The following is a 12,396-nucleotide window of genomic DNA, read 5'->3' on the forward strand; positions in this document are numbered from 1 at the left end:
GACCAGCTGGCTTTCGCCAAAGCTTCTCGTGGACCGCCTCCGCTGACTACCCCGCCAGTTCTCAGTTCGCGTCAGCAGCGGCGGCTTTTGGGGTCGGTGTTCTTCGGTGCCTGCTGGGGTCTCTGTCCTGCTCAGACAACGACCCTCTCTCATACGAGAGCCTCGTCACTGTTCCACGCCAGCACCAACAGCAGTGAATGGCTCTACACCGGCTTTGGGTTCGGTTTTCGTTGGCCGCCATCAATTGCTGTCGGCTCCCTTTCCCATTGTCTGGAGGTAGAGGGCGGAATGGTTAAGCGGCCAGATCTCGTCGAGACCGCACTACAAGAGGCTGTGCTGTCGGGCCTCTCTGTGCCACGCATGTGCCTGTTTGTGACAGCAGGCGTTGTTTGTACCAAGGAGGTAAAGCAGCAAAAGGAAAGGAGCGAGCGCTGATAGAAAACAGTCGACAGCGGTGGAGTAGCTGCCGCAAAACGAGACGCGCGCGCGCGCGCACGGCTCTATGAATGCGAGAAACAAATATATCAAATCGGGATTTACGACTGAGGCACGACGAAAATGATAATCTGAAGAGCAAAGAAAGCGCTAGGCGACTGTGACGAATTTTCAGCGCGTGCGTTTCGCTCTGACGGCTGTCGTGTTAGCGTGAAGAGCTAGAAGTGCTTATGCCGCCAAAAACCTAGATATCAGCATACATAGATAGGAGGTAGCACTAAAAAACGTACTGAGTACATCATCGCCAGGGTACCTGCGCGCATTAGTGTGTGTGCATGTGTGTGTACGAATAAGCTGTTGGCAAAAGTACATGAAGGAAGAAACGTGTCAAGTTATTGTTGAGATTTGATGGCGGCCAGATGGTAACGGCAGCTTTTGGGTGGACAATTAGAGAAATGATTGCCTTCGCGGTGGCGTAATGTGACGGTGACAACACTGCATGCAACTGCTGTCTTTGTTGGATAGAGCTAGTGGAAAAGAAAAAGTTAATAAGCAAGTTAATGTGAAGGATGCCACGCACTCTGTGAGGATATACACACGGGGACCGTACCTAACCTCAAAAACACGACGAAAACCCTCAACAAAGATCGAAGCAACTCTTGTTGAGGGTAGCGACCACGCACGAAACAATATCAATAACTTCAGCAAAAACTCAGAGCAATTAGACACAACAGCCAGTTACAACTTTCGTATAAGTTGACGTCGGCCGAGACCATTCTGGTAAGTAGTAATCGAGTCATCATGTTCATCCTTACAGTTCCGTTTTTTGTATATCGGCAATATATATATACACATATACATATGGGTGTGAGTGTGTGTATAATGGTATGTGACGTACATCTGAGCTCGCAAACAAGAAAGGCTTCCGCGCGCGACGAACAGAGTTGAATTTGCCTGGTGGTTTGCGATGTGGCCAATTTTCTGGTCATCGTAAGAGTCTCCCTTTCATTGCCGATTAAAGCATCGCTTGTATGATTGACCTGCTCACGTGTATGCGGGCCGGGTTCGTATTTGCTGTATGTACTCAATGCGTCACCGGTTGTTTAGATGTGCGGCGGGTGCTTAAATGTGCCATTCGATAATGTGCGGGGTGAGCAAAGTTTCCTAAACTGATACTCTATAAATGTATATAGAAGATACTCACAAACGAAACGATGGGTTTCGTCAGTCAATAAGTGTCGAGAAGCACCCAGTATCTAAGTAAACAGTTAGCACAAAGAAAAGCGCTACTTTGTCCAGCATGTCAATGATGTCAACAGCTGACACTAAGTCTCGGCACTATCTTCGCTCGCGTTTCGTTGCCAGCTACCACGTCGGTTGTCGAAATTTCGAAATAGTGCACAATGTTATCCTTTAGCTACAACTTAATCCCCAAAGTTACTTCTGCAACTGCTATCTCTACTTCTGTTACGCTGCTTCCGTCTCTTCGAGCGCACAGTTTCTATTATCCCTTTATTACGCTTGCCGGTGTTTGGGCCTCGCCTGTGGCATTTACTCACTGCTCCTATCCTCACGACGCTAATATCCACTGCAGCCCTTTTACATTTCTTCGCCCCCCCCCCCCCCCCAACTAAACGCTTTGTTCAATGAAATTTCTGCACCAACCTTTACCCCTCGATGTGGATGTTTCTGTGCGTCCTATAACGTCCTATTATTTTGAAACTTTCATCGGCCGTCAAGAAGGACCATGAATAACTGAAAAGAGTTTTATGATGATAACAGGAAACAAAGACAATGACGACCAAATTCGAATGAAACGAAAGACAGATGCGCACGCTCTACAAGCGGCATCACCAGGCGTCGATAATGTCCGCTATTCCGAGCGCTCGTCCTCTTCTTTTCACCGCCTTCTTCTTACGAACTTCGTTTGATGCGGCTAGAATCCCGCGTGGTGATGGGTGGGGCTGTTGGCCTAGCTGGCCAACCGATCTTTCCGACGTCTGGACGACCGGTCTGCTGCCATTGCTACCGCCGCTGTTTGCCCCGGCACAAGTTGAAAGTCAGAGGACTAACCCAATGGCAGAAGGTCTGATCCGAACGAAGGACTTAGTGGTGACTGGGACGAGAGTCTTGCTTTTCAAGACGCTATTACAACCGCCGATACCATCACTACCCCTATCGCCGCCATGAGCAAGTGGAACGCACTTGTGCTTTGCTTTGTGCTTCTTGGCCAACAGAACGAGCCGGGGTTTCGCATTAATGTACGTAGCTGTACGAGCTGACGACTGAGCAGCACTGAACGAAGAAATTGGAGCCCTATGTAGAAAAAAACGCGAGCAGGCATAACTGATCGCTATAGCGTCTCTACCGATGATTCCTTTATGGGTTCAGCGGCTCTATACGGGGTGGGGGCAATGGAAAAACGGATAGGCAGTGTTCAGCTAAGGATAGGGACAAAGCATGTGACGTTCTTATGTTAACGTGGCGGCCTGCTCCCATTCGTGGCAATAGATTCAACGGAAGACATCAGATCCAACACTACAAAGGAGGAGAAGAAGGAGGAGATTCAGTTCCTGCTGTTGCCTTCCGCTTTGTCCATTAAGGGAGAAACCACCGACTGCCACCGGCGCTGACCGTTGAGAAGTGGTTCGCGAAATCCTTGGGATCAAGAAAAGTGCATATGCTAGCAGACAAACTATACGGGTTCAAGACAGCGTAATGCACGCCTGTTTCATTCTGTCTGGTCCGCCGACTTCGAGATTAGAGTTTAGAGAGACCATCTTGTTGGAGACTTGGCCATCCGACGTGGTTGATAAATAGATGTATATATGGGCAGGAGCGAGACGCAAACCTCAGAGCGTCTGTGATGATCCCTTCAGTATTCCCAGCAGCTTGCGTTTACGTCTGGGTTGTAGACAACAAAGGCTGATCTTCATTAAACCATAATACGGTAAACAATGAAATACAGATAGTGTTCACAGAAACTACACAATATTTACATGCACACACAACAACAGACAACGTTATTTCAAGCTATGCAGGACTATTTATACGATAGTCTATATTACAGATAAAAAAAAAGTATGTGATACTGCAATGGCAATGTGCTTGCCTACTAAACTTAGGCACAAACTCGGTTTCAAATCAAGCTTAGAGGCATTTCGTCTCGCACTAAGTGCCAATTGTCTAAGAAAATTACTTAATGTCATTACCACATCTAGGACTCGAGACATTTAGGTATTACGGATAATTACTAAGAACATCCAATTAAATTTTGCAAAAGCTACCAGCTAGCAGTGCCTCTAAGTTTGAAAACTATGTGAGGGCAGAACTTACATGAAGGTCATGCAGAATCGAATATGTAAAACAAAATACTTACATAGTTTTTGTTCAGATAATTATCGCGGGAAAAGAGCTAACCATGTAAGGCAACGCTTATTGAAATAAACAAATCTAACCTACGTTGAAGTTAGATAGAACTAGGCAAAATATTTTTTTAGAAAAGCGCACAGATTGTAAGGGGTGTCGAGTTCCTGCTTAACCAAGACAAAATGAGTTGATTTAATTTCTACTAGGAATGAACAAAGGGAATACAGCTAGTTCGCGTGGTAGATTCGTACAACTTTATTTGCCTTCCGCTCTACCCCCGCCGCCCTCCCGCTCCACCCCTCTCTCGTTCTCTTACCGTCACTCTGTATTTCATTCACTATGCAAGACTGTAGCCACATGTACACACAATTTTTATAACTTTCCGTTTGTTTATGAGGTCGGTTTTTTAATCCAGTCTTCGTTTAATGCAAATATTGACTCCCGCTTTCATCGAGTGTTCTAAGCGGAGTACTTTGTGACCTACACAGTATAGAGCTCCGTACTACTTTAAAGTAGTGTCTATCGCCTCTACTCCCTTTGGGGGCATTCTTAATAGCTGGCTGACGCTGGCTGTTGTTAGGTTAGCTTGCACGTGAACAGGGGGTCGTCTAGTGCATGGTCAAAGATCGAGACAAGAATGAAGACTGGGAAGAGTCAAACGGCAAGCCGCTTGCTGTAACCGCTGTGAATTTACAACCAGGTCATTATAGGTTTAGCTGGAAGGGTACAACCGCATGGCGACAGTTATCGGCCTGCATTCTGATCCTTTTTAATGTAGGAAAAGACCTCCAGTGTTTAATTAAGATATATATATATATATATATATATACGTTATATATATATAGTTAAGCAGAGGGTGAAGATAGGATAAAGATTAGAGCCTTCCATGGACCCCTGGCTTCTACTCGATGTAGGGATTATTTGAGTCCTGCTCATTGGTCTACTGAGAGAAGCACGAAGAAGAACAGTTGTAGTAGCATTGCTAGATCAATGCCCGCGTATCCTCTTGAAACTAAAAGGGGTTTTGGGATAGCTACCTAAAAACCGCAACAGAATACACCTGGGAAAGGGGGCGGCTTTTAAGGATCATAGTATTCTACTTAAAGGCTTCCCTCTTTTCCATGACTTCCTTCGTCAGGCATGCTACCCAGCTAAAGGCAATGAACTGAATAGAAGCGACCACGCCACCCCGGGCAGAGAGACTTGCCCTGGGGCAAAACGAAACGGCGTAAGACCTGCAAACGTTGTTGTGGTCTGAGGTTGGTTTTCAGCAGAATTCCGCCTCTTTTGTTACACCTTCTTGGCCCTCGAGAGATGACGAGGAAGCTTCCCGAAAAAATAAACCCATTTCTTCTGCTGCTGCTTCTGCACAATTTAGATGTCCTGCCTTGTTTCACAGATTTGACTAATTTTCAGTACATCAGGACGCACAACTTGTGCACACGGCCTTTCGTTAATTGTCCCTTTTGTTCTATTGACACGTTAGCCTTTAATGTAGAAGATACACGAAGAGCATATTTTCGCTCATTATGCGAATTCGATGTGCCCTGGTTATATACAGATACCACAGCTGTACACCTACTAAATCGCGATATATATCCATAGCAACAGTAGACTTTGCCCGTAAGTTCTTCGGCAGCAATTGATGGTGTCGTAGGTTGAAGCAAACCCGCAGGATTGCTGGACTCCGCGTTGGATATGAAGCACAAGGCAAAGCGTTCTTATGGGCCATTTCTGTTTTTTAAATTAATGTTTTATATTTTATTTATTTAGGGCCGTTTTGCCTCGGCAGGCAATATGGACGCAGACCGAAAGGTCCTTGTTGGCAAAGTGAGTTGTGGGTATGCGTTGTCAGCTCATGATCTTTACAAGGTGACGTTGCTTGACTGTGAGATCTCAGAGCGTAGTTGTATAATGGGGCGATGCAGCGACGAGGGGGGGGGGGGTAACGGCGTTCGTTAACACAACTCGAGCACGTCTAGCAACAGGCCAGGCAAAATGTACCTGAGTAGGAGTAGCTCCTCACATTAAAAAAGTGAGACCTCTCCTAGTCCTTGGCTGTCGTTACCTTAACTATGCGTAGGTCAGGGCTTTCAGCACCTTTGTACTTTCTGTACCGTTCAACAGCAACGCGCGGAGCAATGGTTACCCGTCCAGAGACTTCAACGCCGCCCTGTTTTCCTCTTTTGAGAATCTCTACCTCCACTAGTTTCGCTGGACGGTTGCATTGCCCGTCAGGCTATGTCGATGACGCAATTGAGTGTGTGAACAATAACTCCATTTATATGGTGATCGTGCTTCACCTGTCTTCAAGTCTGAACAGCGGATCACGATGTTGGCGTTTAATGTATTTAGTAGCTCCACCATCTCGTTTCCAGTTCATTTAGATACGTCTAGCACTTGAGTCCGGTTCTCCGTGAACTTTTTACTGACTGATCTGTGTATGTCGAACAAGCTAGAAAAAACAAAAAACTGAATGAAATGTTGAATTTCACCATTTCTGTGTGCACAACGCATATACACTAAATCATAGGGCAGGATAGACTAGATTGCTAGGGGCTGGATGAATGGTCATTTGCCTGACCCAATTGTATCTAAAATACATTGGGATTCACACGTGCACTTGCATAACGCAATTTTTTTTGAGTACTGGGGTTATTGAAAAGGCTTATAGCATAGACTTTAGAGTGGCGGTGATTATGGCGACGGAGATAGTGAGGATGGCGGCGGCGGCGATCATGGACCGATATCAGAAGGTCGAACAGAGGTGAATCTGGGGAATTACCTAGAGGAAGTGTTCGTGGTGATAGGGCCAACGCGACAACATATATGGCATATTGTTGCAAGCCGTAAAGAAGCCGTGTAGCGCCTTAGACTGCGTGAGATATGATTAGTGAGATGGGTCCGCAGAAAGTCCTTGATTCTCTAAAACAATGACTACACATTTGGACGAAAGGGCAGGCAGGGCTGCCTGCACAGTTTTGACCGAGAAAGAGTTCTTATAGAGAATGAAAAGCCCGCAAATATGCCCACTTGGGTCTTCATAGAGGAAAAACGTTTTCGAAGCAAATGTGTAACGCCCAACTTACTTGAACTATGCGCCCATTTTTTTTGTATACATATGTAAACCACTGAAAACGATATCACTCGTGGTCGAGGCGTAGATTTATTCTCTATTCGCATAGGTTTTATATCAGAGATCCAATAAGAACAACTTTCAAGGTAGACTACATTTCTTACCTAAGAAACAGTGGTACATCGGAAGCCTTGGTTCTCGACCTAATGGCTGCTCCCCTTGAAATCTCGTGTGCCGAATCCTTTCTGTTCGGTCTGCATTAGTCCCATGATTCACTGTTTAGGGGATCCGGAGCATTTTCAACGAGTCACTCATTCTCTCCTCTTGATGAGTCTAATTGGGCTTCGCGTTTGAGTAATCTCCTGTAAAAACCCTTTGTCAAGCGAGCTGTGCTATTACTACTGACAGTGGTCGGACAATATGCTGGATCGCAGGCATCACTTTGTCGAGTCGGAGACGACTAAGCTTTGGGACAGGATACAACCCTCAGCCCGTCTTATGAAGAGTCCCATAGACTTTGGGCGTGTTGTACAATCGGGTACGATATCAAGCATTTTATGTTCTACAAGGATACGTTGTTCACCATATAGGCTGACATTGTACTCGCATGCATCAATTCATTCTACTACGTTTACTGAAGTGAAATGGGGTAGAATCTGAAGTTTCTTGGCTTCTTTCTGTCCTTGGTAGAGCGATCATCTCTAGGAAGCCATTTCACGCAAATACTTTACACTACCACTGCATAATGCAATGCACACGTGGGAACCATTAGTTAAAGACATTGATAGATTCCGACTCGCGGTTGTGCAAAGATGAAATCGGCCGGATTGAAAGCGGCGTAGGTATTTGAGGATAAGCACCAAGGTAACCAGTATAGTCTTGTCGATCTCTATATCTAGCCATCCCGTTTTACTGAAGGAGTGAACAGCGGCGAGCAGATATAAGCGGAGGTGTGCCAAACCGGGAACCGCAGCGAGCGTCGTAATGGGGGTCACGCATACAACCGCGTCAGCTCGAAGAGGTGGGATGTGTGATGAGCGTCTTTTTCAAAGCTGCATGCGTACTTGGCTTAACTTTGTCGTGGGAGCGCCTGTCATTAAGTGGCTGATCTCTGCCTGAGGCGGTAACCTGATTGCACAGCAAGCTGAATTTGGGCGTTGCCGATCTCCAAAGCTAAGCCCAGGGGTGGTCCACGTTCGAGTAAGTGGGGAGGGTCAACTGGAAAAACTGTTCTTTCCGGCTTTAAATTGTAAATGACGATTACAACAGAGCAGGCGTTCCTCTTAATGTCGCTAGGGCATCGAAACTAAGAATCTTTTATAATAAAGTGAGAATAGTAATTCCATTACTATGTATGTCTACTGTGGTTGGATACCGTTTTTTCAGCCGTTACGCCCGTGCGTGCTGTTCTTAAGGGGTTCACTAAACTTGGCTGTTCAGCATTCCTACCATCGTTTAAGAGCGCGTTACTGTTTCCTTGCGTATTACTGCATATTGGATTTTTCATCTGTAGACTACAGCAAACAAGAAACTGCTATAGTTCAAATTTTTCATCTACTACAGCCGGCCTTCCGGCGCAAGGCTTCATGAGTCTGCGGCACGCTTTACGTTCCCTGCATCACCTTTGCCGCCTCCGCCGTATCCGTCACCATTGTTATCGCTGCTACTCCTGTTATAGAATGCTAGAAGCTACTGATGGGGACCGTTGATAGAACCTAGCTCCATCGTAGAGACAAGCGCCTGGCAACGCAATGTCAACCAACTCTACTTACTTGTTTCTTTAGTCTTATCTTGCCACTTCTGTCTTCTACTTGCTGGGGCTTCGCCTCTTTTCGTAGCTGGGTCAGCAGCAGGAACCCCGGCACGCCAACGGTGTGTCATCATTTCAACAAAGGCGTTGTGTTCTATTTGCTAGCAACGCTGTCGACCAGCGGCCGCTTATTGTTGTCACCGATTCAGGCGTATGCCAGGGACATGGGGGTTCAAAGGGAGCGAAGGGAAGAGACGCTAAAGTGTTTGAAGGGGATGCGTCATGGTACAGCTGCAGGAGGAAGATCCAACCACCTAGGCACCGCTTTGCAAAGCTTTATGACTAGAATAGACGCAATTCATGCCGTGACTGGCTCGTGCGAATGCCGCAGCTTTTCTTTTTGCTACGGTATTACCGCTTTAGAGCAACTAGCTAGTGGCACTTTACGACAGTGGCGGTAGAAACAGTGGAAAATGCAGCAGCGATAACAGCAACGGCCGCCGAAAGCGTAAAGATGTCTTACAGCATTTTGGGGTGATGAGCAGTTTTATCCGGCAGGACCCACGAACATGTTCATAGGCAGACGCATTATACTGCGCGTTGCATTTTATATGGCTTTTACATGCAACTTATTGAAGCCACCACCTTTTCCATTTCCGTAATCATTGATCATTGTTATACTAATCGGATTTTGTAACGTCAAAAAGAGGTCTGTTGGCGTAGTTGACTGGTGTTGATATGAGCAGTGAAAGTGATTGTTTCAAATTGAATCTAGTAAATGTAGAGAGAACATAAAAAAACGCAAATAAAGTCTGCATATATTTTCTTGCTCTCTCTTCGTCAGAAACGCGTTATTTGAGTGGACTTTATTATAGCAATCGATTCAATTTTCTCTTTTTTCTTCCACGATGCTTTTCTGCTTCCCTGTCCTTTTTTTCGCCAGGCACATCCAAAGGACCAATAGTGGCCTCGTGGCTCTCAGCTTTGGCAAACTCTATGTTCATGGAGAGCAGAGAGTTTGTATGAAATCGCTAGGTCCAATTGCTTTGTTCCCACACGTTGACAGCAAAAGCTGTCTACTTTATTGTAAACTTTTCAATCAAAGGTGGATTTTTTCCTTGCGTCAATGACGAACTGTTGTTCAGTTCATTTAGTTGATATCTCCTGGCTGGCCGCCCGATCTTGTCCCAGTTGCTGCGTTTCGCGAAATGGTCACAGCACTACAGATGGTATGAGGGGAAAGCCGGTGGAGAAGAAGTCGGATCTGGTCCCAAGAACCCTTGCACTCTACAGCGAGCAGCGGTAGAACCACCATAAGCGTTTGTCCGTTTCCTCCCCTTCCTCGATCTCGCAGTACGCTATTTGCCCCGGTTCATGCCTCTGCGATCAGGTCCTTCTATTACACGAGACGCAGGACAGCTAACGCAGCGACCGGCCGGCCGGCCGACGGCAACGATACCAACCAGTGCGGAATGCAGCGCAGATGGCCACTGGCTGCGGAAGGCGCTGTTTGCTATTAAAGGGTCTCGTCGAGTGGTGTTGGTCTGTATTGCCTCCGATTATGCAGCTCGCGGGCAATGACCTCCCTACATCCTACCCTTCCTCAAAGAAACGGTAGTCAGTTCGTTCAAAGAAAAAAGAGAACGAGAGAGAGGGGGGGAGGGAGAGCGAAGGGAGTCCCCCACTTAATTCCCTTTACCTGCCCCTTTACTTACTGTAGAGTCCTAGAACATACTCATACTCACGTATGCGCTATACATATGTGGGTATGTGTACGATTGTCGAGTCGCACTCGCATAATACCTATGCAGCACGCATCGCCAGGGTGATATATGATGTACGACACGCATTGCTCACCTCTGTCTCTGACAACCTTCAAACGATGGGAGCGATCGGCTAGACAAGCAAGCTGTACTAGTTCCAGTAGTGCTAACAAAGGACGGCTTGATTAAAGAGTAGGACTAGGGGCATGGGATGGCGAAGACACGAAGCTACTTGAGGCGGCGGCAGAGAAAGAAGGTTTTGCTGGTCTTGTACAGAAATCTAAGAGAAAAAAGTTCACTGTTGATAAATTGCTGCATGTTTATTAAGCAAGAAAAGGTGCGTTTGGCTGCAAAAGCCCACGGTAAGGCGTAAACTGATGCTCACACGCAGCACAAGAACGCGTGGCATGGCAAACGGGAAGCTTCTTACCAAAGGTGAGAGTGGTAGCGGCAAACAAGACGCAATCATGAACACCTGGTCATTCGCTACTAGAGCAACATTAACAGCTGCAATACACGGCACACCTTGAACCTGTAGGCGGTAGATTGCTCTCAGTGCATTCGATAACCTAGGCAGCAGCCTAAGAAACAACTTGCCAGTTCTTAGAACGTAATCTGGAAATGATTTTCTTTTTTGGGCGGCCTTTCAAAAATTGTTTAGTGATATTGCAGATTGGTCTCCTACCTATCCAGATCAATTCCAGATCTTGGAAGTCCATATCGTTCTACGTTTTTCCAGAAGCACCCTTTAATGCAGCCAGAAACTGCTTAGATAAGCTGTGTTTACGTACCTTGCAAATGGCAAGTACGGGCATCCATGTGAAACGCGCTAGGTCCGCCCCTATCACTGACAGTAGAGCGAAAAAAAGGCAAGCTTAATGTTTTGCTGCGAAGACTCGACTTCAAATAATCTAGTGTAGACAAAAAAAGCGATGAGACAATATACCGACGGAAACTTCTAGCGGCAACGATTTTATCAGAGTTATTCGATAGTGTAACTCAGCACAGAGGCTGATGGCTTACGTAGTATGCCATGAAGCCAAAGTCAACACGCAGGGCAGGCTGTTACATTCCTGGAAACGAGTTCGACTTTGTGGACGGACGTGTGCGGTGCTTTGTCAAAAACGGTGCGGGTGTCAAGCAGGACTTCGACGCGGCTGTACTAGATAGCCCGATGTGAAGAAGTGTATTTAGGAGCTGCCGGTCAGACCGCTGACTGGCACGGACGTTGCAGGTCGTTCGTTATCATCTCACGCGACTGTCGACGTTCCTCCTTATTTCTGTTGCGTATAAGGAGCCTATCACTGGCTGAGCAAAGATGACATCTATCTGACCACACAACATGTGAACACTGTGTGACCAGTTCTGTCATCACGAATGACAATAGCTGTCGTAGTTGTGCATTTTGCTGAGACAAAACAGTTTACACAGTGTCAATAAAAGTACGATAGTTCCGAGAATGGCAGCGCCGCGCGATGTGAACATAATGGCGAAAAGACTGCAACAAAAAGGTGAGCTGCCTCGTTAGCGGGATGAATCGTTGTCACAAAAGTACATTATCCGGCGGACTATTAGTACAGTACAAAACAGAACATGTCACATCATAACGAAGGTTCCTCAAGCCGAGTCCAAATCGTATGGCTACGGTTTGCCGTCTTAGACTGCGTGGTTAATAAGCTTTTTCGACTAGAAGCGCAGCTGTTGACGCTCTATGATTGCATGTGAAATAGATAAATACACATTCCTTTGTTGTGTCGTTACAAGCCGCTATACCAACCGATAAGAGGCGAAATCTTCTATGAAGCTTTCTTGGACCTTATACTGCTTCTACCGATAGCACTCTCTTACTGTGAGAAAACAGAACAGAACCGCTTTTGTGAGCGGACGTTTGGATTGCCAATGTTGGACGTATTGAAACCGTTTCCGGGGCGGTCTGAACACTTTTCTACGATCAGTTCCTGGTTAGTGCTGATGCTAGAGCTAGTGGCTATGAAGTAAACGCC

General features: G+C 46.3%; 1 protein-coding gene across 2 annotated transcripts in view; it reads left to right on the plus strand.

The window, feature by feature from the left end:
- Window positions 1–298: 298 nt before the first annotated feature.
- Window positions 299–12,396, plus strand: part of tinc (transmembrane protein tincar) — a 37,190-nt gene continuing 25,092 nt past the window's right edge. The window contains exon 1 of one of the 2 annotated variants that reach the window (XM_022814907.2): window positions 299–1,215. The gene's annotated coding sequence lies outside the window, so the exon portion shown is untranslated. The remainder of the gene's footprint in view (window positions 1,216–12,396) is intronic. The other variant, XM_022814906.2, reaches the window with a different exon arrangement.

Source organism: Varroa destructor, unplaced genomic scaffold (assembly GCF_002443255.2).
Source record: "Varroa destructor unplaced genomic scaffold, Vdes_3.0 BEIS01000007.1, whole genome shotgun sequence".
Lineage (NCBI taxonomy): Eukaryota > Metazoa > Arthropoda > Arachnida > Mesostigmata > Varroidae > Varroa > Varroa destructor.